Below are 13,932 nucleotides of genomic sequence, written 5' to 3'. Positions count from 1 at the left end.
TTTGTCTCGCTAAAAAGTGAATAGTCACGCCCATTGGCTCTTAACCTTTTGAACTATTGAAACATAAAAGTATTTGAAATATCTCTTTGATTTATTATTTGAGGAAGATGCCACCGATATTTTTAACTAATTAATATATTTAAGTGAATTAAATTGGCTCTTTCAAAATTTAAAGTCAAAAAATCAGGAGCGCTTGTACTTCAGGCGACATTTGCACCCTTGGAGATCACACAACTGTGTACCTATAAAAGAGCATATCTTAACTCCTAGCTGATAAGATTATCAAAACCATAAAAGTTCAGAAAATATATAAAAAAAAAATATTTTCATAACTAGTCATAACAAGTCAAATTTCGTCTTGATAGCGTCCTAGGGAGCATAAATAATTCAAGCACAGTATACAGGTTGGCCCATTTTAAAAGATCCTCTGAAATATCTCCTTGGACAGAGCCTGTATCTAAAAATTTTTCAAATGTTTTCTGGGGCACATCGAATGCAGACATTTGATTTGACCTTGGACTTTGATTTGGAGATCGAGTATATTTTTCGAATGGGGAACAAACAATTTTCACTGCAGAATCACATTCTTCGTGGAAAAGTAGGAACATTTTGTCTTTTTTGTTTTTGCCAAAATGAATCGTTGTGGAGATATGAAGAGTTTTATGTTAGAATGGTTAAGATGAAAATCTTCTACACACAAACTTCTCAGCATATTTGAAGAAGTGAGTACCTACTCATCGAGAAGCAGATAATTCGTAAGATTGATAGAAGCATGAATAACGAGAAAAATATTGAGGAAAAATAAATGAATAAGAAAAAATAAAAAGAAAATTATCTAAAATTACAATCACAATCTGAAATTCATAATTAATTAAATATGTACCAGTAGTTAGGTACATCTTTTTGCAGTGGTAACAATCTCAAAATTCGCCATGAGTTGAGATTTTATTATCGCGGTTGGAAAATAATTCAGAAAACAAACAAAATTTATTTTTGAATATGCTCATACGGAGTACAAAAACCAATGATTCTATAAGAAATAACTTAGAAGTACTTAACATTTTGAACATTTTTTCACCGGTCAAACTGATATTCAGAAATCAGTTACAAAAAGTAAAATGAATTTGCACAAATAATTTCGTGAATATCATATTATCTTTATTTGGTATCGAAAAAAAAAATCTGCAAAATTTCAAAATCTTGGGATCTATTCATTTGATTCCTCTGAAATATTGTATAGATAATACAGGGTGGTTCAGATTTTACTTCAATACATTTGGTGTCGGATAGAATAACTTTTTTCATGAAAAAAAGTTCATATTAACATATAAATATCCTAACAAGCTTCGTTTTAGAGATACAGGGTGTTAAAGTTTGACAAAAAAATTAGTTTTTCACTTATAAATCTACTATTATTACTTTCATAATTTTAATTTGTTGATATTGAAGTCTAGATAATGTAATGTTTCGAATTAAGGTAAGAGTCTTCTGCTGAAATTATCCAGTCGCTTAGATAAAGGGGTACAATGATCCTTTTCCTATGGAAAATCTACACCACTGTCTTTTTTTTCAAAAAATATTTAATTTAATTTATGTACGAACATTTTTTTTCATGAAAAAAAATGGACTATCCGGTGTCGAAGTTATTGAACTAAAATCTGGACCACCCTGTATAAAATTCATCGATAAAATGGGTTATCCCCAAAATTCAGCTTTATATAGATCTACACGCGGAAAAAATATTGTAGTTTTTCTGATCCAGAATATCTTTCGAGGAGATGACTGATCTCTTTTGAGTTTTTTCGGTTATTGCAAGAATGACAAGAAATAAAAGATACAACAAGGATGGTTCACTAATATTAACCGCAATACGGATCTATTACTGGGAAATATTTGTTTTTTCATTATACTTCAATTTTCTTTGATGCTGATGAAGCAATCAACAAAAAATTATGCACAAAGCTCAAAGTCTTTGACTTGTACCATAGTATAAGGAATCCTTTCCTTATACTATACTTGTACATACATTTCAATCGAAGATTCCTGAGGTCAGAGGAAACACTTTTTTCCCATTCAGCTCGATTGAAAAGAAACAGGCTGTTGAAAATTCATAAAAATGTAATTTTTAATTATATCGAAGTTAATCGTAGGAAATTATTTCCGGAATATAATTTTTTTATTAATATGATGAATCTTTTCCGACATAAAATTCCATCAAAGTCCGGTCAACTCCAAAATGCCCGCTATACTGAGTGAGGAAGAAAAAATCCAATCGGAAAAAAAGTAAAAAAAAAAGTAAAATAAAAAAAGTGTTTCTTTTGACCTCGAGAACGTAAGTCATTACATGAATATAAATTCGAATAGGCAGGTTAAAGCCCAATTTTACATTATAAGCACTTTACCAGGTTCTTTTGGAAAGAACACTAGGTATATTTTTCCGAATATGATGTAGAATAAGGTGTAAAATAGAATTCATAAACATTTTTTATTGTAGATGGCTAAGGCGAATTGTAACCATTTTCGAATAATTGAACTTAAAAAATTGTAAGTAGCTGGAACCGAGGCTGGAACACACTGTATAAATGACCAAATGTACCAACACCAAAAAACAATGCTTTTTTTCAGTATCCCATATTAATGACTGTTCACATCTTGATTACTCATAACAGTGATCAGGTCCGCCGCCAGGACCGGCAAACCGGACATTTTGCCGGGGCGCCAAATTTTAGGAGCGCAGTCAGTTAATGAAACAAGACTTTTTTTTTTCGACCAAAACTGTTTTCTTGGTGAAAATGCCATTCTTTGTAGTAAAATAATAAAATATCAAAAAATTCAGCCAATTTGACAGGAGGCCACTTTCCCTATAGAGTATCTCCTTTCCCAAATGTTAAAACTGGAGAATCCATGGTGAATATCTCATTTGCTTTGGGAAATAGCTCCAATTGATTAAAATTTGCATTAATTTTCCAATTGGATGATCCTATTCCTCAAGGCGAAATTATCGACGAAAATCATAATTTTCGCAAATCTAACAGCTCAAGATTATCAGGTCAATATATTTACGATCTACCAACACCCACAAGCCAAACGCTCCAAAATGATGACAAGAAATTTCTTTCGATGGCTAATCGAAGGTCTGAAAGTGAAAAAGTATACAGTCAACATCCTCTTCGCAATAGCTCAAACATGCAGATAACAATGTTTGCTGCCTGTCAACTGGTTTCTTCACGCCCATTTGAACCAACCGTGAATGAAGGAATGAATGGAAGGAACTGTCACGTTCATTACGAAATTCATCTAACTAATTAACGCTTTTTGGTCGGATCTAATTTCCGAGGCACGTAAAAATAATGAGGAAAAACCGCGCCGATAGAACTCATGCGCGAAGGATTTTTATTCGATATTTTTCTTTTATTCAAATGCGGGAATCGACGGAATCCTTCGGAAATATATTTTTTTTTAATATTCGATAACCTTGTCTGTTCAAATTCTAGACGTTGAAGTTGAGGGTTATTCCGATAATTCCGCTCACGTATAATAATTCATATTTGCGTGTAAGAATTTCGTAGTTTACTTTTTAGTCCAGTCAATATGTTTTTCACAGGAAAGTTTTGGGGTAATTTTAATTTTTTCTAAGGTCTGCCACCAAAATTTCGTGACGTTATATTGAAAGACATTCAAAGAAAAAATTACATTTTTGGTGGTTTTTTGGATATAGGTAATTTGGAAAATATCAATTTTTCGTGAATGACCTTTCCATACAAAAAAACAGTAAATAAAATTTCCTACAAATTTCATTCATTAAGTTTTTTTTGTCCGATAAACCGTTCTGGCTCAAACTATAGTTGAAAATGTGTGTAATTTCATCTGTCTCTACAAAACAAGGGCGTAGATTTTTTTTTTCTTGGGGGGGTAATCGAAACAAAATTCTTTGACGACATTGTTTATTCATATCTTGAAATTGAAAGAAAAAATTTCATTTTTTGGCGGTTTTTTTATATAGGTAATTCGGAAAATATCAATTTTTCGTGAATGACCTTTTCATACAAAAACAAAGTGAATAAAATTTCCTACAAATTTCATTCATTAAGGTTTTTTGTCCTATAAACCATTCTGGCTCAAACAATAGTTGAATATGTGTGTAATTTCATCTGTCAAAACAAGGGCGTAATTTTTTTTTTCTTGGGGGGGGGGGTTAATCGAAACAAAATTTTTTGACGACATTGTTTACTCATATCTATAATGTGAGAGAAAGAGGTTTGATAACGAAGTTTGAACCAAATTACTCGAAATATTTTATTTAATTACCAATTCGATTGTTATTATCTTATACCTACTGGATGTTACGAAGGAAAATGAGAGATTCCTTAGATAATTTTGTTTTCGAGGTACAGGGTGTTTCTTGTAGTCATACTTTTTTGTGATGCTCAACAAGTTTATCGAATCTTTATTAATCTTCGCTATAGAGTTAGTAAATAAGTACCAAAATTTATAATTGATTAATTTATCACAGCTACCTAACTGTATCCTTATAATATTGTATTTTCCTGAGAAATACTATAGAGAGCTGTTTGAATTTTTTTCTCGAAATCTTTTGCAAATACGACAAAATTACAATAAAACCAGAAAGTGAAGTACTGAACCAGAGTTTCTTTTTAAATCGAAAAGACATAAGAAATAATAAAAATAAATAATATAGTTTGGTATGTCAGCAAAATGAAATGAAAATAAATTTACAGTCAACGATTTTTGCTCAACATGAAAATAGTTGAGAAAATATTTTTTTTTCTCACAAAATAAAATAAGTCAACATTATACAACAAAAATAATTAAAACAAGTTGAGAAAATTCCGCATATCAAAGTCATTAAAAAAAAATCAGTCAGAATGCGTTATACAGGGTAATTCATTAGTTCACCGACAAACTTTTCCATATGAAAGTTCATGTGATTTTAAGAAAAAAACGATAGGGGAACATATGTCCGATTTCGAGTTTTCATGGAAACAAGTGGCTTCAAAAGTTTAATTCAATTGATATTATTATAACAAGAAAGTATGCTAAGAAACAATCGTAAATACACTTGTAATTGATAATAACCCCTTTACCCCCACTGGATCTAACACTTAGTATGTCGAGGCTCGAGATTTCGGAATATTTGGGAGGCAGAAATGAAGGAGATTTCAAAATGAACTCCAGAAAATACAAGAAGTCATTCCATTCTATTTGGAATTTGTTGTATTCTTATCAATTGTCTTTTCTAATTATTATTCTCATTATTCTCCAATTGGGATTGTAAAATTAATTTCTGTCGAACAAATTAGGTATTCATTATAGTATGCAATTATCTTGAAAATGGTTAGTTTTTCCGGATTCAAGCAAGTATATCGGGTGTCCCAAGGTGAGTGGCCTATTAGATTATTATGGAAACTATTGATGGTAAAGATTTCAAATTTTGTGAATAGATATTTGGCCATGTAAGGTACATTTTTGAAATAATTTCACATTTCCAGTGTTGCCGGATGTACGACAATTTGGCAACAACTTTGTTATTTTAAATGGGACATCCGGTATTTCTATTTTTTTTATGATACTCCATAAAATATTAAATCTATTCACTATTACTTTTCCATCCCTATCTTCAACGGTTTTTGGGTTATTAATTATTTTTCGAAATTTTAGATCAAATTGGCGTATTATGAAAATGACTCTAGTTCGCTCAATATTTGAGATTTAAGTCAGAAATTTTGCAAGTCGTTAGATATTGATCTGATCTGTGTCACTGCTTTTGAATTATGGTTGTCAATAATACAGGACGGACCAAAAAAAATCATCATTTTCCAAGTTACAAAATTGTAAAAAAGTCTATTTTTTCAAATTGGACACCTAGTATATTTTTCAATTTTTGGAATCAGTACAACACACTCTACAATTTTTCTATTCACGTCCCTATACCTATCTCAACTGGATTCCGAGTTATATGCGTTTATTAGATTTCACATTGATTCAATAAGTTAATTTCTTTTGTATTGTTATTTTCTCTATGTCGTTCATAGATGGATAAATCAATGAATCAGTTCAATCCATAAGTGTCGAAATAAACAATTATTGCCTAACAGGTATTTTGTTCCGAGGTTTTTCTATAAATAATGGCTCAAGAAAGATATACACATATAACGCATATAATTCGGACTCCAGTTGAGATAGGTATAGGGACGTGAATAGAAAAATTGTAGAGTGTGTTGTACTGATTCCAAAAATTGAAAAATATACTAGGTGTCTAATTTGAAAAAATAGACTTTTTCACAATTTTGTAACTTGGCAAATGATGATTTTTTTGGTCCGTCCTGTATTATTGACAACCATAATTCAAAAGCAGTGACACAGATCAGATCAATATCTAGCGACTTGCAAAATTTCTGACTTAAATCCCAAATATTGAGCGAAAAAGAGTCATTTTTGTAATACGCCAATTTGATCTAAAATTTCGAAAAATAATTAATAACTCGAAAACCGTTAAAGATAGGGATGGAAAAGTAGGAGTGAATAGATTTAATATGTTATGGAGTATCATAAAAAAAATAGAAATACCTGATGTCCCATTTAAAATAACAAAGTTGTTGCCGAATTGTCGTACATCCGGCAACACTGGAAATGTGAAATTATTTCAAAAATGTACCTTACATGGCCAAATATCTATCCACATAATTTGAAATCTTTACCATCAATAGTTTCCATAATAATCTAATAGGCCACTCACCTTGGGACACCCGATATATTTCAACACAAAATTGAATGGGGAATTTACCAGTGGCGAAAACAATAGAGGAGAAAAGAGACAATGATGCCCTACTTGTACGCCATTGGTGGCAACTGAAAATGTGATTTTTTTTCGAAATGAAGCATCTATTAGACACAAACATTCTTTCAAATTTAATTGAAAAATTTCGGAAACTGTGGAAGTAATGAATAAAAATTACTTTTGATTTTTCATATTCAATCGTATCTCTGCAACGAACGACATTTGGGAAAAGAAATATTAGAATAGTCTTATTTTTCAAGGCGAATCTTTTTTTTTTCAATTTGGCACTTTAGGACTAGCACTGGTAAAACAAAAAATAGTTTCCATTATAAAACTTACTACTTTGGAGGCCTAACAAAATTCGAATATCTCAAGCTATTCGACAAAAATTAATAATTATTATTTTTTCAAGTCAAACTTAAACGTTGTCTATCATTCCTCGGCTATAAACAATTCATATTATTTTTCGATTTCTCTATCACCTCCTGGATTTTCCAACTCTCAAACTGAACCTTTCTGTATAGATATAGAGACACGAATTGCAATCTTTATGATTTTTAAAGCAAATAGTTACAACATTTTTCCAAGTTGTAATTTCATAACGCGATGAATTGTTGAATCCAAGAAAATGGATAGGAGAAAGGTAAATGATATCTAGATCATTCATTCCTGATGTAAAAATTAGGAACAATAGAATTGAGGCAGTGATTTTAGTTGAAAAGCACGTGAAAAAATTTAAAAATCTGTTCCTTCCTTTCAAGGTTTGAGAATATTGGATATCAGATCGAATTATTCGTAGAGCAACGATTTCAAAAACTGTAAGATGAATATTTATTCAAAAGTAAGTAAAATTGGTGGTCTTCAAAACCAAGGGCACGTAACATGACAAATATTCAGAATTTCTGAAGGATTTCAAAAGGCAAAAGTTCATTATTTTTCGGAACAAGGAAAGATCTGACACAACACAACGCAAAACACAGAACTCTTCGTCTAGATAAAATAACCGACAACAATAACATCATACTAAATCACATCTCATATAATACATATACCTCAGCAGTTCTGTGGTCATCAATGTATACTTGAATGAACAAGAGCTCAAAAGTTCTTGACAACAAGTCAAGCTTTTCTTAAAATTTCATTATAATGGAAAAATGATCTTGAATATGAGTATTTGATAAGTAGATCAAACCAGTAGAGTATCCAGGGGGCGAAGGAGGCACACGCCCCTGAATCCGCTTCTATATAACTTAAATGTGAATTCGGTACTGTGCGCCCCCCTTTGAAGAAATCCTGGAGCCGCCACTGTATCAAACCCAATAAAATAATATTTATTTCGAGATTATTTTTGTTCGATGGGTTGAAATATTAAGTGAGGTAAAGGAAATGTTGGACCATTTTGTGAGAATAGTGTTCTAGAACACGATTTCAAATAGATTACTAGGTACTTTGAACGAAAAATATAAAAATATCAAGAGAGTTAGACAATAAACAGTATCTTCTCAGTTTAGTATCTCTACGTGTTTGGCATCAGAGTTAGCGAATTTGTTGAAATATTCTTGCATGTAGATACTATTAAAATTCTGAAGAGTTTCAATAGAATACAATCGAGAGGTATTATAATAGGATACTTCATATTCCTTGTTGAGATCGTCTTTTTTCAGAATAGCTAAAGGATTCCCCCAAGTTTGTTACAGACGAAATATTTTACTCAGAATTCCTACCGATTCAATTTGTTCAGTTAACTGAAAAAATAAAATATTCAAATTATTGTTATAGGTATATTAAATTTCATCGAAAATTTTCTATCCAGAAAGAAATAAGTTTCTCTCTCTCTCAATTGAAGTCAGAAACTTTTGAGCGCTCGTCATTAATGCGCTGATTAAGTCCTTAGAGAGCCAGTGGCGTATCCAAGGGGGGGGGGATAAGGGGGATATATCCCCCCCAGAAGGAATATCCATTATATGTAACAACCTTATATATCACAATCTTATTATGAGTAAGCAAAATTCTTTGGAAAACTTCTTCAAAAAAAGGAAAAATTGAAATTTTTTTTTCTTTATCCCCCCCCAAGGCTTATGTCTGGGTACGCCACTGTGAATACTCCATTGATGTTCTACGCATGATATGAATGAACCATCACTCAAAAGCTTCTGATTTGGGGTCAGTGGTTTGCTCATTTTTTTCGTAATTCTGCTTGAATTTTCTATGGTTCTTTTTAAGCGATAACAAATATTACACGGAGCTAAAAATTTTACATTATTTTAGTCTCTTAAGAATTAACATAGAAACAACATTTCGAACGGTCATATACACGGAATCCCTGTTCGGATTATGCCGATGAACGAACTTTCGAGATTCGAACCTGTCCTTAAAATTTTCAAAAGTGATTCAAAAGTACTTTGACAAACTTCAGGAGGTGAATCCTCACAATATTCTAATATGAATTGTCCAGTTAGATATATGTCCGGAAACGCTTCGTTTCCAAGATACCTACAAGGTGTTAAATTTTCATTTTTATATTCGTTTTTTTTAAATTACTTTCGAAATACTTAGGTTAATACGGAATTTGGTATTGAGAGGTTTTGAGGTTTGATATTTTTATTGCTCCCATTCTATAACATAAAGGTAATAGAATGAGTGGCGACCCTACAAAAAACCAGAACTACTTAGTTAAAGTCAAATTCATTTCCTAAGCATTCTTGTGACAAATGCGAAAAAATGATAATAACTTCAACAGGCATCGATTATCAGACTTGTAATTTTCAGGTCTAAATTTCTAGAAATAGCAATTTACGTAACAAGTCCGGAAAATAGGGTTTTTTTGGACGAATAGACAAAATTCCAGGACGAGCGTAAGCGAGTCCTGGAAGTCTGTGAGTCCAAAAAAAAACATTTTCGGGCGTGTTGCGTACAATATTTTTTCGGCAACCATGTAAAATAACACTATGGCTGCTGCTTTCCATATTTTATTGCGATTGCGATAAAAAAAACATGCAAATTTTTGACAACTAATTTCATATGAACTGTCAGCCGTTATCTCGGTTGCTATGGATTCTATGATTCTTTTCCCGCCTAGTCCGGGAAGTACGTACTTTCCGGACTAGGCCGGGAAATGCTACTTTCTCAGAGAAAAAGCGTCCGAAAAGTGAGCACTTCCCGGACGGTTGCCGAAAATAGTAATTTACGTAACAAGTCCGGAAAATAGGTTTTTTTTGGACGAATAGACAAAATTCCAGGACGAGCGTAAGCGAGTCCTGGAAGTCTGTGAGTCCAAAAAAACCATTTTCGGGCGTGTTGCGTACAATATTTTTTCGGCAACCATGTAAAATAACACTATCGCTGCTGCTTTCCATATTTTATTACGATTGGGATCAAAAAACATGCAAATTTTTGACAACTAATTTCATATGAACTGTCAGCCGTTATCTCGGTTGCTATGGATTCTATGATTCTTTTCCGGCCTAGTCCGGGAAGTACGTACTTTCCGGACTAGGCCGGGAGTGAGCACTTCCCGGACGGTTGCCGAAAAAAGTTTATTTAATTGTAAAAATGTCATTTTCTGAACTAAAGAATTTTCCAATAGAGGTTTCATTTCGATATTAAAAAAAACGAGTATATTTAAGGAGAAATCAATGAATGTTGGATTGTAAAGAGGGAGGTATTCCATTAACAATATCAGCCAAATGGCCGCCACGGCTAGGGTTGCAGCACCGTATACTTTTCATAAAATTTTCCATGGCCAATTCGCACATTTGTGGCTGTATGTCCTTGATAACTTCACCAATCCATTTTTAAGGTCTTGAATCGATTGCCAAGCATTGGCATAGATATACTCTATCACATGGCCCCAAAGAAAAAAGGCTGAAGGTGTTAAATCACAAGATCTCGGTGGTCAATTATGATCATTTTTCCGAGCAAATACACGGCCAGAAGACTTTTTTTGCGAAATTACGACTGTTTCGTTGCTTGTCTGGCACGTAGCGCCGTCTTGTTGAAAATAAACGTCTTCCACGTCAATATCTTCCAATTCCGGCCACAAAAAAATCATTGGATTGTCTTATTCTCAAGATCGACGAGGAATCGACAAACCTGGGTTTTCGTCAACACTATACAGGCTACAGCGGCAATATTCCCAGTTGTTTTTCAGTGACGCAAATAGTTTCGATTCTTCACATCATTAACTTTTTCCTACAGCTCGAATTTTTTCACGACTACCTAAAATTGCGTTATTTTTGCAAATTATGTCTGCAAAATTTCACCATTGTTGTAGGGAATTTTAACAATTTCAACGCGTTGTTGAAGCGCGTATCGTTTCATTTTAAATAATGATATAGTTTTGACTTATCGAATGTCAAAAAATGACAAACACGAAGGGTTTCGGTACTAAAAAATAGTTCAAGATCCTGTATTCTACGTGAATCGTTGAGACTGTTTTGAGAATATGTGATCTATGAGTAAAACGTCGAATGAAGTCGCACAGTTGCAGTTTCGTAGAATTGATCTTAATAATAGTTTAGGATTATTATGAAAATGGATTCTTCCCGGTTTCAATGTAATAAACGATTCATTTAAGTACTGACTGGTGATAATTTCTCATAATTTCAAAGTAAAGACCATTTCAAATTATAGCTTCAACATGAATGCTATACCTATTAATTACCATGTATGTAGATCGAAATTTTTTATACCCTTGGTAGATATACATAGATAGAACTTCCTTTATGTTGAAACAAGTAGGTATCTATTTAGCTGAGGAATTATTATGAATATGAAAAAATGCGAGAGGTTGATAATGAAATCTGAAGATCTGTATAATAGTAATTAAAAAGGGTTATTTCAGATATCTAATCAGTAGCAAAACTGCCTCCGAGGCATTCAAATATATTACAAACCTGTAAAAAAATTAATATTCTATATTCTTTTATAGAAAACTCAGTCTCTGTCTTCGAAATATTGAGAGGATGCTCCATCATTTTGAACTGGTCGCTCAATAATTTCGTTACGATGTCTGTTATTTCGAACAGGAAATGGTAACAAAGCAACTGATGATAATTCCGTCCACAAATTTAATGCTGTCCGTCCGGCCGTAAATACAATAACTCTCGAACGGAATATAAATATTTCAAAGTTCGTGCAAAAATTATTTCGTTATCAACAGGTCTTACAAATCAGACTATTTAATGAGTAGCGTAGGACTCCGGATTTAAGACCGATAGATTTTTTCTTTTGGTCTTAATTACAGAACAACATTTATCAATTCAAAAGTGTTGTTCAAAATCTTGGTGACCACCGAATATTTTAATTATCTGAAGTTCACAGATTATTATCATAGATGGGCACTAGGGCACTTGGTCAATTTGTCGTGTGAAACTGAAACTTTTCATGATTTTAATAGTTTGATAAGAAATTGCTTTGCCTGCACAGTAATTTCTCACACCAATAAACGGTGTTTTTTCAATACACGAAACTCGTTTCTATCCATTTTCCAAACAACAACAAATGTAGCGTCACATAACCTTCAATATCTCGATTCAGACTCAACTTCGATTCTGACTCAACTATACAGGTGGTCCAGATTTTAGTGGCGTCGGATAGAACAACACTTTTCATGAAAAAGAATTTCTATAAACATATATCCTAACAATCTTCGTTTTTGAGATACAGGGTGTTAAATTTTGAACAAAAATCAATTTTTTACTTATAACTCTAGTATTATTACATTCATTGTTCAATTTTTAGGTATTGAAGTCTTGATAATGTTATGTTTCGAATTAGGTAAAGAGTCTCTTGCCAAACTTATCCAGTGGCGTAGATATAGGGGTGCGAATATCCTTTTCTTATTGAAAATCAACAGCCCTGTCTTTTTTCGAAAATATTGTTTCATTTCTGAAATCAATAGGGCTTCATTAAAAAAAAGGTTTTTTTTTAATTTTTCAAAGAATGTACCATTTTCGAGTTACCTTATCGAGTACAAAGCAAATACTATGGCCACAAAAATTAATTTTTCGAATTTTCCTATTAGTGATAAATGAAAGTACAAAAATATTAATATATTATGTATTATATATATATATATATATAATATATAATGTATTATAACAATTTCAAATAGCATTTAATTGAACATTACAAAAAAAAAAAATCATCAGACCCTTGAACAATAAAAAAATTTCACAACATTTTTTTTATTGTTTGAGTGTCTTTCAGAAATGTTCAATAATTCAATTAAATGCCATCTGACAGTGTTATAATATACTATGTAAATTTTTGTACTTTAATTCATCACTAATGGGAAACTTTTTGAATAAATTAATTTTTGTAGATTTTTGTGGATATAGATAGATAGATAATTTATTGATGCTCCTTCACAAAAATTCATTGTATTGCACACGTCACATGATTCAATAAAAAATACAAAAACTTCGAAATGGTATAAAGCATTTCTCATCATTGTGAGAATATAAAAAGAGTAGAAATAACTCAATAAAGTTATACAATTCTTAAATGATACATAGTATCATTGTCAAAATATAAAATATAAATCTATTGCTCAGAAAAGGATCATCTCACCCCTATATCTATGCCACTGGATAAGTTTGGCAGGAGATACTTACCTAATTATAAACATTACATCAATGACAAGACTCCAATACCTACAAAATAAAACAATGAATGTAATAATACTAGAGTTATAAGTAAAAACTGTCTTTTTTCAAACTTAAATACCTTGTAGGTATCTCGAAAACTAAGCTTGTAAGGATATATGTTTATAAGATTTTTTTCAATGAAAAGTGTTGTTCTATCCGATGCCAAAGTTATTGCACTAAAATCTGGACCACCCTGTATGTTCCAAAATTTTGACACGCATCTTTTGAGGTAGTATTATCATAGTATAAGGAATCCTTATACTATAGTATTATACGCCATGCCCAGGACATATTGAGTGGCCTACTAGGATCTCCTGACATCAAGTTAGTTCCTTTATCGATTTTTTCTTATTTCTTCACTGACGTGAAGTCAGGGGCCAATTGGCCCCCACATAACTGTATATATGTAGTCTCCACTTGCTCAATTGGCGCATGAACGAACGCCTTTTCTAATGCTCGGTATGTTTTATTAATTTTGATCCC

Source organism: Harmonia axyridis, chromosome 6 (genome assembly GCF_914767665.1).
Source record: "Harmonia axyridis chromosome 6, icHarAxyr1.1, whole genome shotgun sequence".
Lineage (NCBI taxonomy): Eukaryota > Metazoa > Arthropoda > Insecta > Coleoptera > Coccinellidae > Harmonia > Harmonia axyridis.
The sequence above is the reverse complement of the archived record's forward strand: the minus strand, read 5'-3'. Positions refer to the sequence as shown.